Source organism: Ictidomys tridecemlineatus, chromosome 13 (assembly GCF_052094955.1).
Source record: "Ictidomys tridecemlineatus isolate mIctTri1 chromosome 13, mIctTri1.hap1, whole genome shotgun sequence".
In the NCBI taxonomy this organism is placed as follows: Eukaryota; Metazoa; Chordata; class Mammalia; order Rodentia; family Sciuridae; genus Ictidomys; species Ictidomys tridecemlineatus.
In genome coordinates, this window is record NC_135489.1 from 77851092 (window position 1) to 77869343 (window position 18252).

An 18252-nucleotide genomic window follows, 5' to 3' on the forward strand; every position below is an offset into this window, starting at 1 on the left:
GTTCAGATAAGGAAAAATCCACTGGTTCTCTCCAGGGGCAGAATGAGGTCTGGTTGCAGTAATTACTCTGCCAGTCCCAGGTTCATAGTCAAAACAGGACACTGCACTGAAACACAGAGTTTCTTTCTCAGGATCAGTCAGACTTACTGGAATCCTGCAGAGCCAGTCCAGCAAAACGCATATAGACTTCTCCCTTCGCATTTGGTACATCTACCTCTTTTGACAGACAGGCCTGGTGATCTTGTCCCTGACCACATCAAGTCCAGCATCTACCCTGGAGTAAAAGAGCAAGAAAATATCACTTGATGGGTGCTTCTCTTCCCTGTGCCCACAAGGATTCTATCTGAACTAGACATGCGTTCAGAGGGGACTCCTTCATGGGCATTCCCTGGGGGTTCCTGGGTCTCGCTCTTGTAATTCCTCTTGCTGGTCCTCACAGTTTTCCACCTGGACCACCTCATCAAGTAGTACCCTTGCTGTCACCCTCTCTTTCCCCACCCCAGGGCTCACAAGCTGTGGTCTAACTTTGGACCCTGTGGTGGAAAGCAGTTATTCCAAAGGCAGCCTCTTCTTGTTTCTGGGTTCTACAGCTCTCTACTCCCAGATGGCTCAAAGATGGGCAGAAAATAGTGTCTGAGTTCTCCCAAATGCCAGAAGAAACACAGGCTGGTTCTCACAGCTGGTACCTAGATGGGAATTGTTTGAAGAAAAACTGAGAAAACTTAATTTAGCAAAGCTTGCCTAAAGAAAGACAAAGAAAAAAAGGTTCTAGCACAGGTTGTACTTGGGACCCAAGACGATTAACCCTACCACCTCTGCAGATTACACTCACCACCAGAGAAAAGGAAGTGCCATAACAGAAATCATCTGATTGGCTGCCGTCAGCATTTCTGCCAAGTTTGTTTTCCTCTGGACATAAATTTGTTTAAAGTTCCTAACATCTTGGAGTGTTGTATGTCCAGATAACTACTGCCTATGTGCACTGCTAGGTTACTCAATATATTTACTTTAGACTAAATAAAGCCAAGAGAAAAAATTGTAGAGACCTATGATATGAGTATGTTCCAAACATTATCTATGACTAAATATTGTCAATCTAAAGATCATGACAACTAGACCATAGTGAAGCACCCTGTTCTGCATGATTAAGAACCTTGAGCTCACCAGGCTGGACCACTCCCACTTACTTCTCACATTTACTGTTTACAGAGTCTCCTTTAAAAAAAGACCCCAAAGCATGTCCATTCCTGAGATGGCCCACATTCTCTGTTCCTGGAAGTGTGTTGAGGGCCACAGCCGAGTTGGGATGACACATGGCATTTTTGCCAGAAGTAGTGGTTGAGAGGGGACGCCAGCAAGCCATTAAGATGATGACTTTTGAGTTCTCGCGGAGTTCCCGTTGAGTTCCAGTGGAGCTCTCGCGGGGATTCCTGAAGAGTTCACAGTTGGTGATGTTCCGGTGGTGGGAGTTCTGGTTGTGTTCCAGGAGGAGCCGGGTGGGTGGCGTTCGGGAGAGTTCCCGGGGAGTGTGCTGGTGGAGTTTGGAAATAAAGTTTGTTCCTGCTTGAGTGGCTCGTGATTTGTGCCCAGCCAGACCTCAGCAGAAGTGTGTATTCCTTGCTTTCCCAAATAAATAATTTCTGTTTATGACTCTTTCTGACACATCCTGAAATTCTTTTCTCTGGTATAAACAAAGAACCTATCAGGGTTGGGTTGAGGTCCCCTTCTTCTGAAGGACCTCTTCAGACCCCTGTCAGGTAACAATTTAACAGCATCTCAGTACCACTGGTCACATCTGGCATTTGATGGTGATCAAGGACCATCATGTGCTGCAAAGTAGTGTTATCTAGACAGGTGTTCAACTTTACATTCAGTCTGTCAGCACAAGTCCCAGTGATATGAAGACCCATTTGGGCAAAACCAGGCTTGCCAACAAGTACTGAGGATGAAACAAGCCAGCTGTTAGCAATTCCCACAAACAAACCAGGCGCAGGAAAGATAGGAGAGAACTGATGGAGTCATAAGCCTAAAATGAGAAACTAGGAAGCAGCACAGAAAAAATTCCTGCTACAAGAATAAGTTTCCAGTCTCCCCTTTGTGGTTTCTCTACCCTCCCACCTTTTTTTGTGTGTTTTGTAATACTGGAGTGTGAGCTTATACTTGGAGGCATTTTATCTGTGAGAATCCTATGATGTTGTTCTAAGGAGGAGGGCAGACCCTCAGTAAGAATATCTTGTAATTCAATGACAAGCTGTTGGTGCTACCAACCTGTGGCCGTGGTAATTTAATTCTAAGACCATTTATGTATTGCTAATTTGAATTAAAAATCTATGTAAGGGCACATCTATAGACATGAGGTTTCAGACTTAATTTTTTTCTATCTCATGTGCTAACTGGAAGATTTGTCCTTGTTCACCTTTTCATTGGGTTTGTAGCCTTTTGAAACCTACAACTGTAGGGAGAATTTTGAGTTCTATATGTCCCTTTTATGGACCCAAGGACTTTTCTAGTTTCCCTCATGTGGCCACTTAAGGATTTATGGGGTTAAAAAACAACTCAAGATTAGCCATGCACACTCAGTTTAACTTTAAGAAGACTGACATTTCATTTCCACTGAATGTAGAACATTAATCTGGTATTTGATTTTGTTTTAGTAGAAAAATAAAATAGACATAATTGTTCATAGGTAAATTGAAATAACCATCTTGATATTTTAGGCCTCAGATAAACAACAACATACACAACAAAGCTCATTCTTTAACTTCTTGGGGAATTCTTTATTCTTCTTATTGTACTATCTTGTCTAATATCTGCCTAAGGCACATAGTTTAAGCAATAAAACATTGCATTTTGCACAGAGAAAGCATGTGGAAATCACCATTCATTCCAGTCAGCATCACAGTTGCAGTAATATTGAGAATCAGTGCAGTTCCCCCTCTAATCCACAAGTACACTTTTGAGTATAAGGCAGGGAAGCTTCCCAGTAAGTGTGTATTTCATTGGTTCTTCTAACCTACCTCATCACTGGGGTTCCATCTGAAAGACAAGTATACTAAAGGTGAGACCTACTTGGCCCCCCACTGCCTGTCTCCTCATATCATTCCTTTACTCCCTTCTATGTAAAATATAGACTATTTTAGAAATGATCACATTTTTAACTCTGCAACAACATAGTTTTTAATGGACTTCTGAATGTTTAAAAAAATTTAATATTGAGACTTAAGTTAGCTTGTTTTTTTTTTCTTTTATTAGAATATAAGCAAAGAGTCTTTACTCATTCAGGCATGATACTTACAGATTTTACTTGAAGATTCCAATTATAGAATTTATTGGGAAATAGAATTCAAAATACAATTGTCACCAAAATAATCATCAGACTAATTTATACACTGAACCTAAAATCTGTTTGAGATCATAAAATGCCATGAAAAAGTTATTATTCAAAATATGATTTCTTTTCCTTTTTTTTATTAAAGTAACACTGATACTTCCTATTGTGTGTTAAAAATTCTTTAGGGACACATGTTTGTGCCTTTTCTTCTACTAAATGGCTTGGCTCTTTATTTGGAAACTATGGAGATTAACCTCCTTCCTGCTGCAGGTGAATTTGGGCTCCTAACTATTCAACCAAACATATCTCAGTCCTCCAGCACTACCTCCTCAGGGCCACCATAACTAAGCCATAGAGAAAGAGGCCACCTCAATTCTAAGGTCCTCACCTTGATGCTAAAGACACTGTGAATCCCCAGTCTAGGTGAGAGTGAGGGTGACTATAAAGTGGATAGCTTACAGGTAGGAAGGGGGATTTCCCCCTTCACAGAGAAGTAAGGCGAGAGGTAAAATGGAGGTGACATCAAATCAGTTAAAAAAAAAATGCTTGTCCTTTTCAGCATGTCCTTTCAAACCCATCAGCTGTCACCATTAGGCCACAACTGAGAATCTGGAATGGGACTCCTCTTCTCCCTAATGCACAGCAGCACTACTCATGATGGCTCCCTGTTAAAGAAGCCCTCTGCTTCTGCTGACAACACCACCAGCTTACAAACACACCAACTTCATTCATCACCACCCAGCCCTGGACCAGTGGCTGAGGCATGTGCAAAGAATCAGTACCAACCACATTTTATCTTTTTTTAAAATTTGCTGCAAACTTATCTCTAGGAAGCAGAAAATTTCAACACATATTTCATAGATTATTCCAAAATTCCATTTTAAAAACATAATTATTAAACATTTATTCTTTCATAAATTGAACAGCAAAGAAATTCTTACATATAAATGAACGGTTTTGTGTTTATATTGGGGTTTATTATTTCAATTATAAATTAAGAATTAATGAATGCTGGATTTCTGTTTCCAACTAAAATACTCAGGGGTTACTCCAGGGAAACTGGGCTAACTGGGCTACGAGAAACAACCACACAAGAGACAGAAATACCTTTTTCTTTGAGGTTGCTGTGGTGGCTCCTCTGACCTTAAGGGTCTGCAGAAAGAGAGAGAGACTGAAAGAGAGTGCGAGCCCTCAAGTGCTGACCTCTTTTATTGAGAAGCTATTCAAATGAGGCAAGGGGTCAGGTTTCAGGGGGCTGCGTCTAGTTTCATGATGTCTGCTGTCAGCAGGTTGACTGACATTAGGTAGGCTACAACCAAGGGCACAGTAAGAAAAGGGGACACACAAAAGGTGTTTCCATGGAACATTCTATCCCAAACAGGGCAAGGAGTGATATTACAAAGGGACAGGCGAGCATAGCTCCACCCATGGGGCTACAGCAAGACACACCCATGCAGGAGACACCATCCTGGAACCCAAGAAGGGTGGGGCATCTAGGGACATCTGCCCCCTGAAGCCTCCATCACCCAGCTGGGGAGTGACCCGGTCACATGCAAGGTTGGACTCCCACAAATGAATGTTCTTAAAGGTACAGAATACCTTTGGCTCCATTCAAGATTTATTTCACCAACAGGATTTGTATAGGGAATGATTTAAAAAGACATCAAAAGGAATCAGAGGCTGAAATGAAGGCATTACTCCTTCTGCACAAGGGTAACATCCACATTCTGCACACCTATTTGCATCTATTGATGATAAAAAGCCAATTAGTTCAAGGATTTGAAGGAATTTTAGGCTACACTTGCTGCCTATCTTATTTCCAGTTTAGAGCTTCTGGAGATACATGGGTCTGCAACAGAATTTGTTTGAATTAAGTGTCTACTAAAAATTCTCCAGAGATCGAATGTAAGAAATTCATATATTTTGAGTATGTATGATGTACTTCCTTTATTTTCTTTAAAAAGTGTTTATCAAATTTAATTTTTTTTTCTCCTAAGCTCAACAAAATACTTGGTTGTGTCACTCTTGTTGTTTTAAATATTTATATAGAAAGAATGACAATCAAACACTTGCAAATCACTAGGAACACAAGGACCCTTCGTGCAGGAATCCTTTACCGATCTGGGCAATGTTTCGCTTCTGGAATACACTACATGTTGGGGATATGTGTTTGACTCCCTGAGTCACTGGGTGATTTTTTTTTTTCTTTCTGACTGTTATTGATTAACTAATAGTTAATTTGCCTCATTTTCTCTGCTTAAATGACCTAACTTTGATTGTGCAATAGCATTGATTTACTCTCCAGGAGCCAACTTTCTCATTGTTCTGGTAATATACAATCTTAGGTCAGTGATCTATGTGGTAGCAATTGACTAACAATAAGTACTAAGTCTCCCAGCACTAATTATAATTTCAATACACTGCACAGCTATGAATAAGGAGCATTTACTTCACATGCTTTACAGATGCTGCATTAATAAATCTTAGAGAGATGGGTGTCTTACTCCTGAAGATTCAGAAAGATGCTAGCTGCTGAGTGACAGACTTGACATATGACCTCCGAGAACTCAGATCAGCCTCCAGAAAACCAAAGAGGTTCATCAAGGCAGCAGGGTTGGACATAGTCACAAATCTAATGGCTTCAAAGGAAGAAAATACAAAACTCATAACAGAATTGTACAGGGTAGACTAAAAATAAACAAACAGCCATCCACAGAATTACCTGGAGTCCTGAAAGAACTGTACAACACCAGCTCTGTTCTCTAATTAGCGATTATCCAAGACACTAATTGCACTCAGTCTGAGAGAGAATCTCATAGAATAATCACCTTCAAAAAACTAAGCCATGCTGTTAGCAATCTTTTCTGAGAAAAAAACACAGGTGAGGCAACACTGCCCCTCCTAGTGTATGAACACTACATTCTAAGGGCCTCATCAGGAGGTCTTTATTGCTCAGTTGCCCAAATGAGGCTGGGAAGAGACTTCAGACCCTTCTCAACTTTCAGCAAAGAGAAGCAACTTGCCCTGGCTCTTTGTCCCCAGGGAAAAGCATTTCTGCACTTTCCAGGCTGTGACCTTGGTGCTGAGGATACAGGAGTCTCATGAATATGCAGCTGCTTGGTGCAAGCTCCTGGGAACTAAAGTCTGTAATGGCTGATGACTTACCAAGGTGAGCTGAAGGCCTTGACCTCCTGCAATGGAAAGCCAGCTCCTGTTGGCAGTGGTCCATCTAGTCAATTAGTGCCTGGAGTTGGTCCATGCTGACCATGTACTTGAAAATCACAGGCTGGGGGTTTTCTCCATGAGAGCTTTTGATTCTGGCCAGGTGGCAGCCATTGTGCTGCACTAAGTACATGCATGTTCTTATGGGCAGAAAGGACCTGGAAGGGAGGAAACAGAACATGACTAGGCTGAAATGAGTCTGAACATCAGAGGCATCTCTTATCTGAATTAAAGTTTTTAATCATCAGATATCTTTGAGATTAAGATCAACATAACTAGAATTCTTAAGATATCAATATTAAAATTTGAAATTTACATTACCATATATTTGTAATAATTAGCTTTGGTGAAATCTGTTTGACAATTTAGTCAACATTGCCAAAGGGTCCATTTCTGAATTTCTGTGATATAATACCACAAGTTATGAATATTTATCTTTTTGATAAGCATAGTCCTTTCTAAATTGAATATCTTTTTCCTGAGATAATCAAATGCATGTATAACAGACACATTTGAGAAACAAAAAGCCTATATGATCATGAATCATAATATAAAATAATTCTTTTCAGGTCCTGAATTAAACTCAGGAAAGTGTTCTATCACTGAGCTACAGCCCCAGCTCTAAAATAAATATTTTTGACTAAAAATGACCAACAAGTTATCAGCAACTCATTCTGTGGTCAACACTAAATCACACGAGACATTTGAGCATCGAATATATCTATTCCAGGTAATAATCATGGGGACACAAATGTCAGCTGACAAATTCTGACAGATTTCTGTTATATTACCTCTTTTTTTTTAATGAAGGAAACTAGAAAAAAATTAAAGTGCATTCCAAAATATTTACAGAAGAAAAAACTTATGACTTCTCTCACTTTCCCCCCAATTCATCTTACATCATAAAGGTAAAAAAGTTTACATGATGTAAAGGGCCTATATTTAAGTGTAATAAAGGAGACTTGAAGTTGCCTTAACTCTTATTTAGAACATCAAGTCATATGACCACTCCTCTATGTGAACTTGGTAAAATGATGAGTTTCTCTCTATATAGAAACATTCCAAATTACAAAATAATTGTGTAGAGTTTGTGCTGCTAAATGAACAAATGCAATGGTATGGCTTCTCCATGAACAAAATTAAAATATCAAAACAATATTGCCAGAAATCCCCTAAGAAGTCCCCACAGAACTCTGACCCTCCTGCAGGAACCTAATGGCTGGCTCATCTTCCATACCATGTAGCAAGGGACAAATCTGACAGCCATATTGCTGTTTTGTGTACACAGGCCTGAAATGCAGCAGATACAACCAGAAATCCAAGAACTCCAAGGGCCAGGGAAAAGAACTCTGGCTCAAAGACTGTGAAGAGCAAGGTTATAAAATATCTCAAAACTAGCATGAATCAGAACAAACTGAACTAGCATAACTAATGTCCATTTTATATTCAATGACATTAGGAAAAAGACTTAAGAGGTCATCTCACTCTCTCTGTTGGCTAAAGGAGGCTATGAGCATTCCTACAGCCCCCTTGAAATTCATAGTTTGTTTTTTTCCTCTTTTAATCACATTTTCACTGGGCAATTTGTATTTCAAAATTTTCATGAAAAATTACATAAGTGAGCTTGGCATTTATTTTCTGATTACCTACTCCAACCATAGAAGGATTTACCAGTGTAAAAGAAAATAGGTAGAAGACTGTGAGGCTTAGGAACTCATAAATTATGATGCCATACTCTCATTTATTTTCATGGTTTTTGACATAAAGAAAAATGATGTGCATGAACAGATCATGCAGGCTAGTGGTCAGTGTGATAGATTCGGGGTCTTGCATGGTTAAAATATAAGAAATCTTTTCCTTCAACTACAGAAGAGGAGAAGATTGAAAATAATCTCTCAAACTATTCTTCTGAAAAAAAATCATAATTTAAATGATTGCCCTTTATAGTGAAATTATTTAAAAGACCCCAAGTAAGACACACCATTTCCACAACACATTACTTTCATAAATTTCAAAAAAAAAAAAAATATTACCTATAAGAGAATTTTGAGATCACATAATTTGTCCTTAGCTTTCAAGGATGAACAAACAGACCAAAGAATTTAAGAGACCTTGGAACAACAAATAGCTGCTCTGTAGTTTGAACAGCAAATTAAATTTGAACAGCAAATTTAATTCTAATTGTGGACAAATTTTTAAAGGATTTTTGAACTATCCTTAAATCCGACTACATGAAAACATGTTCCTCCAACTTGCTGGAGCCCCTTTCATCTATTTGCACTCACGCACAGTGACCACTGGCGGCTCCTAATCTACCCTCTAAAGTTCAAGCAAATGAATTTGCAGTAACTTAACTTGATGGTTTGATTTGATTAAGCCACATACAAACAACAACACTGACCCTGTATCATATAATGTGCATTGATTTCTGTTTATTTTGCTAAATTATGTCTGCTTTCCAATTTTTGAAACTTTCCACACCACGTAATACACCTTCGAGCTATGTAAGGAATGTTTACAGGAAAACAAGTGGCTTGATGACAAAAAAACATGTTTATTTTATGCATTCAGATAAACATATATCCAAAACACACCTGCTATGCTCATGTCCACCTCCCAAAAAAAGAAAAAAAGAAAGATTTCATTAAAAAAAACAATATGATGCCTTTAAATTGATGGATCTGTCAATCATGGAAATTTATTCTGTCACTTTGGAAATTGATTCAAGAAAAGGTTCATAAAAAAGAAGTCCAATATATTTCTACATAGTACAGTACCTCTCTAGAGATGAAGACACCTGCCTACATTTCCTCTGATGGGGAAGGTGGGTATAAGTTCAGAGAACACTAGGAGAGCAATGTGTCCAGATGATGTAAATTGTCATATTCTATCTTCAGATGAAGAACTGGTCAAGAAACCTATGCTCAGTATCATGAATAGGGACTCACTGACAAAAATCACTAGCAGCTGTCCTGCATCTACAAGGAAAAGTTGGTCACTGTATTGTGCCTCTGAGAAGTACAGCCCCATGAGAGCTTTCTCAGAAGTTCTTCCACCATGTTTCTATTCAGGGAGAAATACAGGTTAGAGTTGGGTGATATCCTTTATTCAGCCCAACTCTCTTATAGATGAGGCAAAGGAGGCCTAGAAAAATGTTCCTGCCCAACTTAACAAAATAATTCAACTCCACCACACATTTCTGGGTAACCTAGTGCTAGTCATTGAGCTTTTTGAATTAGTTAAGTTGTTCAAAGATGGCAGAGGTCTGAGGGCTTCCTGGGTACCTTTTGCAACTAAGCCCTAACCTATATTTCATATGACAAAACTCCAGGAGGAATAGAACTAGATCATGGACATTCAAGGGCACATAAAGACATTGGTCAACCCACTACTGTCTCTATCCTAAATCTCAGAGTTACTGGGACCTACCATGTTGTCCATTTGTCTGTTGTCATCAATAGCTCTCTTCTGCAAGGTCAATTTAAAGAATAATTTGGTATCTGTGCCTTACTGAGGTGAAGGTGTGTCAGCTCTAAATGACAGCTTTCAGGTTGTAAATGGACACCTTCAGATCTCAGCTCTGACCCCAGATCCATGGGAAAGCCCAGCAGTGGCACCCGTCATGACCCCACAAGTACAGGTCCTTCTAAATCAGTATTTACATTAGGTCCCTTCAAGGACTGTCTTTCTTGCAATAGTTCTAGAATCTTGGGATTTTCCATGATTTACCTGAATATTTTCAGCACAGGAAGATGCTATGAGATGCATCTAGATATCCCTATCACTCATCAGCATCAACAGCTCTCTTCTGCAAGGCCAATATAAAAGCTTTCTGTTCTGCACAGGCTCATTCCCATGGACATTCACAGGGTGGTAATTTCACTTAGTAAATCACATTGAACAAAATTATGGGGGTCTGCTCATTCATACATGAGGGCTTCTACTATCTCACATGGAAGGACTTCTGCTCTCTTGAGGCAATCTCATATGTGCTTGATCTCTTTCCAGGCCTGACATAACCCAAATGCTCAGTTCACATAAGATGTTATTATTATTAGTGTCTACCTCTGAATTTCAACCTACCACATGCCATTTTAGCAAAATCATTTGTTGATGGAGAACACTATACATACACTTATAAAATGAGATATGAACAGAACACCATGTCATTTTCAATTGAAAGTATGGCTTATTATCTATAATCTTGGAAAAGTGAAAAAAATAAATTTCTCTGAGCCTCAATTTCTATGTAAATAAAAATTGAATAAAGAAAAATAAAGAAAGAAACTGGGTCAAGAAGCATCTAAAGACCCAAAGTAAATAAAGAAACTGGGTCAAGAAGCATCTAAAGACCCAAAGTTATCACTCTAGACATGTGAGACTATTAAGGTAACTGTCAGGCAGGCTGCAGACCTAGCCAGGTTCTGAGTATTTGTATTTTTATTGTTCACCAAGTCTCATTTCATGGTAAGGCTGTGGAATTTTGTTTGTTGGAAGAAAGAACAGCAAAATAAACTTCTCTGCAGCATCTGCATTTCCCCCTCTGGCATAGTTTAAGGGACATGCTGTTGCATTTCCCATTGGCAGAGGCACTAGCATGCCTTTTTAGGAACTACTATTAGAAGCCACAAAAAACCAGCCAGAGTAAGCTACCCCAAGTAGGAGAAGGAAGGGCTCTTTCCAGGCAAATGCCAGTATTAAAAAGATGTGGGGTCATGGTAGGACAATCATCAAAGAATAGATATTCTTTCTTTACTTCTTTTTTTTAAATTCCTCACTAAGCCTGCTGTGTTAGTAATCTTTCTGTCACCACAGTAAAACACTGAAGATAATTAACTTATAAAGAGAAAAGATCCACTTGAGCTCACAGTTTAGGAGTTTCCAACTTAACAAACAGGAGAACCTCACGCTTTGGGTCCTAGTGGGTGTGCCAGATGGCAATGCTGGGGAATGCCTGACAGAGCAAACTGCTGTAATCAAGCCAAGAATCAAAAGAGGAAGAAGAAGAGACCAGGGTCCCACAATCTTCTTCAAGAGTATGTCTGCAGTGACAAGATGGTCTTCACTAGGGACTACTTTCATAATGTTCTTTTGGCTCCTGACACTGCCAGCCTGGGGACTAAGCCTTTCATACATGGGCCTTTGGGAGGACATTCACGACCCAAACCATAGTACCTCCTAACAATTCATTAACAAATTAAATTTGGACACCAAAACATTACTGATCATGGAATGTTTTCTTGGGATCTTCTCTACTTTTCTATGGATCTTGGGATTTTTCAGTGGACATGGACTCTGCTCACAGGGTTAACACAAGACAAAATAATGAAAATCTTTAGCATGCCCTAGACTTCAGTGATAGTTAAGCACCTAAATAATAAAAGAGAAATGTATAATTGGGATGCCACTATCTTTTCAAAGTTTTAGTTGTTCCCACCTGATCTACAATAATGAAGGCAAAACAAGGAAGACACTGAGTAACTTGGAAGCCTAGTATCACCACTGACATTGACAACATCTAGGAAGATCTCCTTGTTTGTTTCCCCACATATTTTATTGATGACTCATCTTTTGGTAAAATTAAGCCAGTGCATTTCTCTCTGCAATCACACTGCAATGTTTCAGTCAGTATTGATAATAAAATGCTTGCCCCAAATCCTAAAACAGCTGAACCCACATCTACAGCAATGCTCCAAGAGCTCTCAAATTTTGCTAGTACATTCTCAAACAGGAAGATGTATCTAATCTAATGCTGATCACATCACATGATTAACCACTGCCAAAATATTCAGACTTTGTTTTACCTATGAAGAGGTAGTAGGTATATAAACTATATCAGGCTTTTTTTAAAGCTTCTTGCAAACCCTCATATGTTAACCCATGCATAATTCCCTCCTTGTAGAAAACTGCAACACTATCAGGGCAGTATAGAGTAGTAATAATAGGGATACCAAATTATAGCTAACTCATAATTACCTTAGTATCATCTAGAGTTGATATTTTTCTTAACATTGTCTCAGAACGTGCAGGTTCAAATTCTGCAGAGGTTAAAGTACCTGTTTCTATATCACCAAGTTAATACAGAAACAGTTTCCCAAAGGAGGGACATTCCTTTTTGGTTGGTGAAACAATGTTGAGGAGGAGAGGTACACACAGACACAGTTACAGAGAAATGGATAGGAGCTATATATTCAAAGAGGCTGTGGCTCACATCAATTAAGTTAGGGTAATTGTCATTCACTAGACTTGATAATTTAGTCCTTCTGAGAAGCAGACATCAAATAGGAAGAGTCAAGGATTTGTGTACAACATGTATTATTGCTATCTACCACACAATTATTTTCTAGGTAACACATTGTTGCACGTAAATATATGCTTACATACAGTATGTATGATTTAGGAACATTTATTAACTTCCAGAAAAATTCATGTGCTTACATAGATGTAAACAAGACACCCTTAGAAGTACAGAGTACAATGTCCGTGTCTGGGCTTGGGCAAGGAGGAAATAGAGAGATTTTGGTCAATGGGTACAAAGTTTCAAATATGGAGAATAAAAAAAGCTCCTATAATATAATATGCAGTATGGTGACTATAATAACAACACTGTAGTGTTTACCTACTATTTACTAGGAGAGTAAATCTCAACTGTCTCATCAAAGAAAGAATGAAAGAATTATAAATGGCATAAGGTAATTGCTATGCTAATTAGCTTAATGAGGGCATGCATTTCACCATGTATACATATTTCAAAACATCTGGTTATCTGTTTTAAATATATATCATTTATTTGTCAATTACACCTCAATTACATCTCAATAAATCCAGAGAATAAAATAAAATATTTTTGAAAGATTCAAAAGAAAGCAAAGGATATTTTCATAAATTTAAAAAGTGAATAGAGAACTGGGAATGAAGCTCAGCTGTAGAGCATTTGCTAGCACATGTGAGGCCACAAGCTCCATCTCCATCATCATAGGAAAAAAGAGTAAAGATTCTCTGAAGTGTTTGACATTTATTGATGTAAAAAATCATTTATCCTTTTTTCTTTTAAACTAATAAGCAAAGACTTATTGGTATTACTTCACAAGGAAAGAACTTTTCCAGAAAATAAGGACACAACCATTAACCCCCACATTTTACCTGTTTTCTAACTTTTTAAAAATACTTCTTGGCTACCACATTACAATCACAATGCACATCTAAATAAGCATGTCAACTTAGTAAATCCTTGACTTTCTTAATTTTGGTTTTGCACAGAGCAAACACCCATAGGAATTTAACGTTTACAGAAGAGCTTAACATACCTGTCATGTTACAGTACACAAGAGCTGATCCGAGAGGGGTACTTCCATCCAAGTCAATGTAGTAGAGGCCTGAAGAGTTTCCATGTAGGCTTCAGATGACCACTCGTATAGAACTGCAAAGAAGTCACAGTGTTACAGAGGGGCTTTGAGGGAATGGAACTCTCTGTATTGCCCATGGAGTGGGACTTTTCTCCCATGAGGCTCATCTTGCATCGTTCTTGGTCATGTCTTCTCTCAGAGAGTGTCCTTCCATCTCAACTCTGCAGCAGGTAGATTCAGAGGCACAGAGTGAAAAATTTGGGGATATCTACTCTGAATCAGAATCCTACACATCCTTATTTTCAAAATCAAACAAATTAGATTTATTCTAGTCTAGTCCAAGGATTTCAAGTGCATTGGCTTAATCTGCCTAAATGCTGTTATTATCTAATGATGATTAATTTTTTTAACACTTTACTTAGTAATTATACCTTTTGTTTACTTAAAACAATTTATATGTTAAAACACATTTTTCCAATAGTTGAATTATTCACATCAGCAACTCTTCATGCCATTTATTTTCTGGTTCAATAAGTTTATTATCTGTATCTGAAAAAACTTCATAGAAAAACTGTTCTCTGGTTTAGCTCTCTGAAGCCCTTTCCTGAGCTCTGAGGAAGCTTGCCTTCTTTTGAGCTACCTAATCTTTCTTCTGGGCAAGGAACATTTTAGGACTGTTCCGCCTTTTTTCTTTTTTAACTTCTCTCTTGGGCTTTTTCTCATAGACTGGATTCTCTTGTATAGCAGAATGAGCTTTCTAATACATCTCCTCCATCATGTCAGGGGTAACGTTGTTCTTTATATACTGAGAAAATTGTTTCTTGTAAGCATCTTCATCTTCTTCCATTAGATAACGCATATAATCTGCAACATTCTGACCCATAATGTGCTTCCGATGTACTTCTGCATTGAACTCCTTGCTTTCAAAATCATAACCAGGGAATCGTTTGGTACTATGGGGGATAGACGAGTCTCCATCCACAGCTCCCTTCAGGGCCCCAAAAACTTTATTGCCAGTTGTAGTTCTAGCAAGGCCTGCATCCAAATAGCAGGTGAAGACACCAGGTTGACCATCAATTCTTTCCACACCGTATTTATCTCCAGTCACCTCCAGTTAGCCTTAATAAATCTTGTCCATACCAAATCTATTGAGAAGCCTACAGGCCAGCAGCAGGCCAGTACAATATGCTGTAGCATAATTTGTTAGGCCAACTTTCACATCATATTTTGGTAGTTCATGTGCATATACTGCGCAGACTATCATATCCCCTTCTATATGGGCATAAGCAATCTGGCAAATGATATCTCTGTTAGTTACACAAACTATCATCCTGTATTTGGGTGTGTTGTACTTATTTTTGTCCTGTATCACCAAGCATTTCCGAGCATAGTAATCAGTTTTGCCCTCTTCTTGACAACTTTAAGAAACCCCATCCTGTGCTGGGGATGTGGCTCAAGCGGTAGTGTGCTCGCCTGGCATGCGTGCGGCCCGGGTTCGATCCTCAGCACCACATACAAACAAAGATGTTGTGCCTGCCGAAAACTAAAAAATAAATATTAAAATTCTCTCTCTCTCTCTCTCTAAAAAAAAAAAAAGAAAACAAAAAAAAAGAAACCCCATCCTGCGGAACAGAGCCCAGGTCCACGGATCCACACAGACCTGCAGGCCCAACAGCACTATAGGGGAGAAAAGCTCTTCATGACATTTTTAAGTTCATTTTTAAAAGACACTTTCTTAAATGCTTTGCAAATGATTATCAAAAAATTAAACAAAAATATTTTATGTCTCTTTTTAATTTTAATTTATCCCAATTCACAATTTTTTAATTTGTACAACAAATGCTTTGCTATATAAAATGCAAGTGATTAAAATCTCCACATTGAACCTAATTGATATTTAGCATAATTTTAAATGAATAGTCAATCTATAACATCTCCTGTGTGAATCACACATTGTCTTGATGGGAAAACCCTTCAGAAAGCCTCAAATACTGGCCACAGCTACCAGAAAAGAAATGAAAAAGCATCAGATGAGGTGTCCATACAGACAGACTTGGGTAGTGGTTATGCAAGTGATACCAAGACAAAGAGATCCTAGTAGAACTGAGGATACAAACTTAGGCCATTCCACAGTGACTGTTCTCCCTCTCTCTATGTATATTAAGTGTGTATATATACACATATATATACACACACACACAAAGTATGCATTTATATACCACTGTGTATCTATATATGTGTTTCTATATGTATGGGTATATATTATATATGTGTGTGTATTCCCCTCATTTCAAATAGTTAAGAATGACCCAGGGATGTGTATAAAAATTATTTTTCTCTCATCTCACTGAATAAAAGGACACAGAAATGTCTGTTTAGTTCAAGGATATTACAAAAGAAAAATTTTTTGTTAAATATGATCAAGGGTCCAGTGTGTACAACCAGAGGCCTCCAAATCAAGAGTCCAACTAGAACCATCTCCAACTGATAAAAGTACAGACAACATGGATTGTTTTCCCATCATGCTTGGATTTTGGCCACTTACATTCACATTTCTATAAACAAACATGCTAATAACCACCTAGGAAAATAGCCCAGAGTGACGCATACACACATTTGGGCTGGGGCTCAAATTGCCTATAATAACAAAGGAAGAGGAAGAATGATTAGGAAAAATTTAATCTAAATGGGAATGTATATATGCATTAGTTTTATACTTGGAACTTCAATCCCTGTCGTGTACTTCAACAAAAAATAATGGACCCATGATCACTTGGTTTTGATTTTCAACTTTCCTTTGATATAACCATAGAAGAATCACAATAAAATAAAATCAGTTAATAAAACAAATCATGGGCCACAAGAGGAAAACCCTTTACATTTATCAGTCAAGTTTTTCTTCTCAGGGTTACTTGGATTTATGTTTAGATAACAGCTACTGATACCAAACACATTTAGTGGGTATCTGCTTTGTCTAGGAAACTTTTCTAGTGTGATGGGAGAGGCTGTAAGTAAAAGAAACCATCTCAGTCCTAACTCTGCACCTGTGGCCACATCCTTAATCCAAGGTTTCTGAGATCAGATGTCCAGCCCCTTTTAAATGAGAAGTTCCTTAGCAAATTCTTACCTAGCAGAGTAAAAATAAATGAACATACAAATGGAACTGATCACTGGATATGCAGGGGGTGAGTCACCTTCTTTTGCTTCTCTGTGGAACTCTAACATCTGGAAACCCAGGGGTCTCATTCCAAACTGACACACTAGCTCCCTGGGATTCAGTTCCTACAAAGTTAGATTTGTCACAATCCATTCTCTACTTTATGTCTCACCGTTTATGTAGGAATAAAATTAATTCACATGGAACAGTTGTTTTTTTCCCCAGTCCTGGGTATTAAAACCAGGGCCTTGCACATGCTAAGAAAGTGTTCCACCACTAAGCTATATCCTCAGTCCTTTATAATTTTTATTATGAGACAGGGTCTCACTAAATCACTCAGGGTCTTGTTGAGTTGCCAAAGCTGGCCTTGAACTTGCAGTCCTCTTGTCTCATTCTCCCACAGGTATGCATAATGTGCCAGGCTCATAAAAGGGTTTTTAATGGTACAATGGTGGTATTGCCCCAGCAGGAAGGGACTGAAGGAGGCAGTTGTGAAATGTCATGCTCCTCCTCTAAAAACCAAGGGAGAGGGGAAGTGCTGTGGAGATGAGACTCCAAACATCAAGAGTGACATACAAATTAAAACAAACAAATAAAAAGTCCTAAATGAATAGAAACAAAAGTCAATAATCAGAAAAACCATGATTCAGGGGCTCAATCACATGCTTCTAAAAGCTAATAATTAGTAGTCAGTAAAGTTTTGTTAGCTTGAAATCTGACAGAGACTAATTCTTGAGAAAGAAGATAGGTGATGATTGACAGCCCTGGCTCCAGGCTCAGAGCTGTGAGTCGATGTAAATCTCCTCAGCCTCCTTCCTCCCTCAAGTGCAAATGTAGATAATAATAACTCTTACCTCCTATGCTTGTTTTGAGGATTCAAGGAGTTAAAACATGCAGAGAATGATGCATTCCACTGTCGTGTATTTTAAAAATAAAAGCAATTAAAAAAAAAAAAACAGTTGCAAGAACAGTAAAAAAAAAAAAAAATGCGGAGGACTAAAATTGGGCAGGCATATGGTAAATTCTGCACATGTGTTAACTCTTTCCATCTCCTTCACTGTCAAACAAGAACAAGACTGGCCAGGACCTGAAAGTTTACCTGTTTTCTCATTATTTAGAAGTATGGCCACATTTGCACCTCTTCTCATACTTCTGAGGCATTCCTCATTCAATTATATGTTGATAATCTGGCCACA

At 38.4% G+C, this 18252-nt stretch overlaps 1 protein-coding gene and 1 pseudogene across 1 annotated transcript in view; both read right to left on the reverse strand.

Annotated features, from left to right (window-relative positions):
* Positions 1–18252, reverse strand: part of LOC144369930 (E3 ubiquitin-protein ligase RNF213-like) — an 89706-nt gene that overhangs the window by 55743 nt on the left and 15711 nt on the right. The window contains exons 7-9 of the mRNA XM_078030415.1: positions 13861–13973; positions 6497–6711; positions 148–5970 (exon numbers count right to left, since the gene is read on the reverse strand). The gene's annotated coding sequence lies outside the window, so the exon portion shown is untranslated. The remainder of the gene's footprint in view (positions 1–147; positions 5971–6496; positions 6712–13860; positions 13974–18252) is intronic.
* Positions 13995–18217, reverse strand: LOC144369705 (large ribosomal subunit protein uL18 pseudogene; annotated as a pseudogene).